The following is a 5,774-nucleotide window of genomic DNA, read 5'->3' as shown; positions in this document are numbered from 1 at the left end:
GTATTATAATAACATGTGCAAAGACCTGGAGGTAGAAAACCAAAAGGGAAGAACACACTTGACATTTCTCAAGCTGAAAGAACTGAAGAAAAAATTCAGCTTAGAGTTGCAATAGTGAAGGATTCTATGGGGAAAATATTAAACTATGCAGGAAGCATTAAAAGAAGATAGAATGAATACACAGACTCACTATGCCAAAAAGAATTGGTCGACATTCCGTTTGGATACTATTAGTGAATATTAGAATAGAGAGACTGGTAGACTAGGAAGCCATTAACACAGAGGGGCAGATAAAATCTCTGATGAAGGAAAGGAAGCTGAGAATAGTACCCCAGATGGGAATAGGAAGAGAATCGGAAAGGGAGGCAAGAGAGGAACTGTCTGAGAGTTCAGAGAAGAACCTGAATTATACTGTGCCCTGGAAGTCAAAAGTGGATTGAGAAGAGGTCATTTAGTTTGCAATTAGGAGTTTACTGGTGACCATTGAGAAAATAATTATTCTATCCTGGTTATATTTATGAGCCAAATTATGAAGAGTGAAGTTAATGAGAAGTAAATGGTAAGAAAGCAAAACACAGCCAATTTAGACTACCCTTCTAATCATTTTAATAAAAGAAAAGAAGAATGCTGGCCTGAGGTCCAAAGTAAACCTCTATTTCCTCCCTATTTGGGAATTTTGATCTATGTTTCCCTAAGTGAAATAGTTCAATTTGCCTCTTAATCCACTCACACTTTGACTGACAAAGTATGCTCTGAAGGGTTTGTTGTAACGGACAAAATCAGTAGCCTTGGTCTGATGATAAATTACAGTATTTTTGCTGTAATGATAAGTTGACATGTGAATACTAAGCATGTGAAAAAGCCTTCAGATAGTAAGAAGCTTCACTGTTCATTATCGTATGTCTGAGGCTATTTTCTTGGTAGAAAATATTATTAGGCTGTGAAACTATCATCATTAGGAGAGGAAATAAAAATTTTTAAGAGATTACGTATTCTCCTTCTAGAAAAACACTCATTGCTCTGTCCTAACTGTCCATGTCCTGGCTCTCATTTCCTCCTACACCCTTCTGTTCCTTTACAATTAAAGACTTTCTCTACTGGTCACTGTAAGTTTAAGCCTAGTAACAACTTTCCATGTTATGAAAATACAGGGCATTTTACATGACAAGGTGTTCCCTGTCACCAGCCAATCTTCTAAAGCTTGCATTTACTGAAATATCTCAGCTGGTGAACTTCATAGAATGCTTTGTTTTTTCAGAAGCACACATCCAGATGCTGTTTAGAGAGTAGCCATATTCTTAGCATGTCCAGCAGCAGAGCTGAGGACAATTTCACATAAATATTCAATTCCTAAGGACCCAGGGTGGTGCCAACAGTTAAGCACTCAGCCTCTAACCAAAAGGCTGGCAGTTTGAACCCACCCAGAGGCATCTTGGAAGAAAGTCCTGGTGATCTGCTTCCAAAAGGCCACAGCTGTGAAAACGCTATGGAGTGCAGTTCTGTTCTGCACACATGGAGTCACCGTGAGTTGGAATCAACTGGATGGCAACTGATTTGGTTATTCAGTTCCTAGATCTGGAATAATCACTCACCCATCAGTCCCAAGCAGAACAACTCCTACTTCCCAAAGCCAAATGGACACTCGTAGGTAATATTGATAAGACCAGAAATCTCTTCCTCTGGGTTGCAAGATTCAGAAAACTTTTTCTGCAAAGGGTCAGATAGTAAAGATTTTAGGCTTGAAGATTATACAGTCTCTGTTGCAACTAGCTTACTGTTGTAGTGCCAAAGCAGCCACAGACAATGACTAATGAGTGTGACTTTATTCCAATAAAACTTTATTTACAAAAACAGGCAAAGGGCTAGATCTATCTCACTGGTTTGTCAGTCCCTACTCTAGGAAAGAAACTTTGAATGGAATACGTCATTTAACCATCCGTGAGGTTCCAAGAAAGAGAACTCAAATGCAGTCAGTCCCCAGGTTACAAACAAGATTAGCTCCTTACTGTGTCTTTAAGTCAAATTTGTAGGTTAAGTCGGAACAGCTGCATACAGTTTTATTTAGCCTTACTTTAGTGCAGGAACCCTAGCGGTGCAGTGGTTAGGTGTTCAGCTACTAACCAAAAGGTCGGCAGTTCGAATTCACCAGGAGCTCATTGGAAACCCTATGGGGCAGTTCTTCTCTGTCCTATAAGGTCCCTATGAGTCTGAATCGACTGGACGGCAACAAGTCGATTGGGTTTTTGGGTTTTTAGTGCAAGAAATGACTCGAAGCCTTTTCATTGATTTAAAAGCTGCACATGCAGCAAGTGAAGGTGATTGTGATGAAGAATTTGTTGTGAGTAGGGCTTGGTTCAGTTGTTCCAAAGTGACGGCAAATTTACACAACATTAAAGGGCAAGTGCGAGTTGTCCATAAGTCAGACGTTCGTCACCAGGAACTTATTGTATATCACTGAGAAGGTGCTAAATTCTCCGTTGATACCAGGTCAGTTCTATTATTTGGATCACAAACATTTGCAGTCTATCTCAGCAATTCCTCCACACCACCTCCAACTTTGTCCACCTGTGCTTTTCCTGTGCCATGATACATACCCTTCTAGTTTCTCTGGCCTCCTCATAGCCCACATTATTTAACAATCCATTTAGGCTCATTTTATTGGATCTTGATTTTGTGTCTCACTAGATTACGACTTCTAGCATTTGCCCTTAGCTCCAAATAGCATGACTCAGGAAAAAAATTTTTTTTTAAATTTGTTTTTTAATCTTAGGCCCTCAAAGAATCAACTAGAATAAGACGTGTACAGACTTAAATACTATATTTTGCTGCCTAGTCACCCAATATTTTCTTTCTTATGTGTATTCTCAGGTACTCAGCGGTGAAACTGCTATGTTGTTATTGTTAGGTGCTATAGAGTTGATTCCGACTCACAGTGACCCTATGTGATAGAGTCGAACTGCCTTATAGGGCTTCCTAGGGTGTAATCTTTACAGAAGCAGATTGTCAGGTCTTTCTCCCAGGGAGCCGCTGGATGGGTTTGAACTGCTAACCTTTCAGTTAGCAGCTGAGAGCATGACCATTGCTCCACCAGGACTCTTCCAGCCCCAAAGTGTCTTCAGTACTGGTCTGCAGCACATCACTCTGCTTTCCTCCTCAGCCTGAAATTTCAAACTTTAAAGTCTTAATACAGTATGGGAAAGAAAATAGACCTGTAAATCACATACGTATATCTCATATGACTTACCCTGGCTTTGGGCAGATTATTATGATGCATGTTAAATCATGTTACCTTTGAGTGGTGGTTTCCCAACTGTGTTTCAAAGCCTCTTTAGACCTGCTAAGATAATCATTTCCCACTGCACAGTAAAACTTTAAGTCATGTGAGGAATACTTGTTTTAGCTGTTTTCTCTACTGAAGATATAATAAATATTTTGTTTGAAAAAATTTTTCCTCTGCTTTGAAAAAAGTTGCAAAACACACATTTTTCAAACGAGGAAACAATTTCAATGAGGTGAAGTGACTTGTTGAAGATTACATAGCTAGTGTAAAATCAAGACTACCATATGATTCTCTACATTCTCAACCCGTATTGTTTCCTTTTTTCTATTGCACTATTTTGTTCTGCTCTGCCTTAGCTTAATATCTGCATTAGACAATCTCAAGCAATATTGTGATCCATTCAGAGAAGCATAATCATCATTAGATACAAAGAGCCCAATTGACCATTGCTACTTAAATGTTCCTAAATTAAATTATCTATTTGTTTTTGCTGGTATACAGAAATCAACTACTAAATTCAGTAATTAATTCTAATACTTGTTTTTAGATTCTTTTGGATTTTTTACACACACAATTATGTTGTCTACAAATAACGGCATTTTCACTACTTTCTTTTTAATGTCATGCCTCTTATTTCTTTTTCTGTCTGTATTGCATGGATTGGATTTGCAGTACAGTGTTGAAATAAGTGGTGATAGCAGGCAACCTTGTCTATTTTCTGATCTTAGGAAGAAAAAGTTCAGTATCTCTCCATTAACTATGATATTAGCTACAGGTGTTTCATAGATACTCTTTCTCATAATAAGAAAGTTCTCTCCTATTCCTAGTTTGACAAAGTTTTTTCCTTGAATAAATGTTGAGTTTTAATAAATGCTTTTCTGCAACTACTGAGATGATTATATTGTATTTTTTTTTTTGTGGGGGGAGTATTTGTTTTTTGTCTGTTTATTACTTTATTCTATCACACCATTTATAAAAATACTGTAGAGGGATTAAAGAACTCTTTATGAAATATAAAACTATAAGACTAACTGAAGAAAATGTACCTGCGTCTGGGACTTGATTTTCTTAAGCAAAATAATTAGTTAAACAAAAGAGAAAATACCAGACTTACTCTCCTGACAGGAACCGGAGAAATCCCGAGAGTATGGCCTCCGGACACCCTTTTAGCTCAGTAATGACGTCACTCCTGAGGTTCACCCTTTAGCTGAAGATTAGATGGGCCCATAAAACAAACGAGACTAAAGGGGCACATCAGCCCAGGGGCAAGAACTAGAAGGCAGGAGGGGATAGGAAAGCTGGTAATAGGGAACCCAAGGCTGAGAAGGGAGAGTGTTCACTTGTCATGGGGTTGTTAACCAACGTCAGAAAACAATATGTGTACTAACTGTTTAACGAGAAGCTAGTTTGTTCTGTAAACATTCACCTAAAATACAATTAAAAAGAAGAAGTAAATGTCAGTGGTTGACAAATAACAAATCTTGTTGACAATGTGGAGAAATGAAATCCCTTGTGCCTTGCTGGTAAGAGTGTGAACTTGTGTGGTATTTTAAAAGAGCAACCTGGCAGTCTTTAGGGAAATTACCTTCCTACCTAAAAGGCCAGTTATTTCACTCTCGGGTAGCTGCCCCAAAGAAATTCTCTCACAAGATCACAAGAAAAATGTATGCTTTCTTTATTGTTATAGAGAATTGGAGGCAACAAAGTAGGTGCACAGCACTAAGGGAATGGATAAGGAAAAATGTGGCTGATACTCAAAATGAATGTCTCTGCCACTATAGATATACATATGAATGGGGCTCAGAAACAGAATGTTGAATGAACACAGTAAGAAATCAAATGAAATTTATAGCAAAATACCATTTCTGAAAATTATAAAAATACACATGGGAAATGACACTTATTATTTTTAAATGATACACACATACATAAAGAATCATATGGAAGGGCAAACTAATTAAATACATTAACTTGTATCTACTGTCAGAATCTGGAGCCCTGGTGGCATAGTGGTTAAGCATTTGGCCGGTAACCAAAAGGTCAGCAGTTAGAATCCACCAGCTGCTCCCTGGAAACCTGTGAGGTAGTTCTACTCTGCCCTATAGGGGCACTATGAGTTGGAATCGATTCGACAGCAACGGGTTTGGTTTTTTTTGGTACTATCAGAAAGTACTTGAAGGCAATGGGTACTATGGGAAAAGAAATGAAACCAGATGGTAGGGGAAAATAAAAACAAAAGAAGCTCTTGCCCAGACTAGTGATGAGATAATTCTATAAATTGAGTAATGTGATCAATTCTGTTCCTTTAAATCATAAAAAAAAGTGATGACACTTTTAAAAATTATACATGCATGTGTGTGTATATACTTACATATACAGAGACAAATACACATTATATGACTGGAAATATTTACTCCAAATATTGATAGTGGTTTTCTCTGGTTATGAGAATTTTTTTTTTCTTTTCTTAAAATGTAGTTTTATTTTTCTTTTT

This window comes from Trichechus manatus, unplaced genomic scaffold (genome assembly GCF_000243295.1).
Source record: "Trichechus manatus latirostris isolate Lorelei unplaced genomic scaffold, TriManLat1.0 scaffold00212, whole genome shotgun sequence".
Lineage (NCBI taxonomy): Eukaryota > Metazoa > Chordata > Mammalia > Sirenia > Trichechidae > Trichechus > Trichechus manatus.
The sequence above is the reverse complement of the archived record's forward strand: the minus strand, read 5'-3'. Positions refer to the sequence as shown.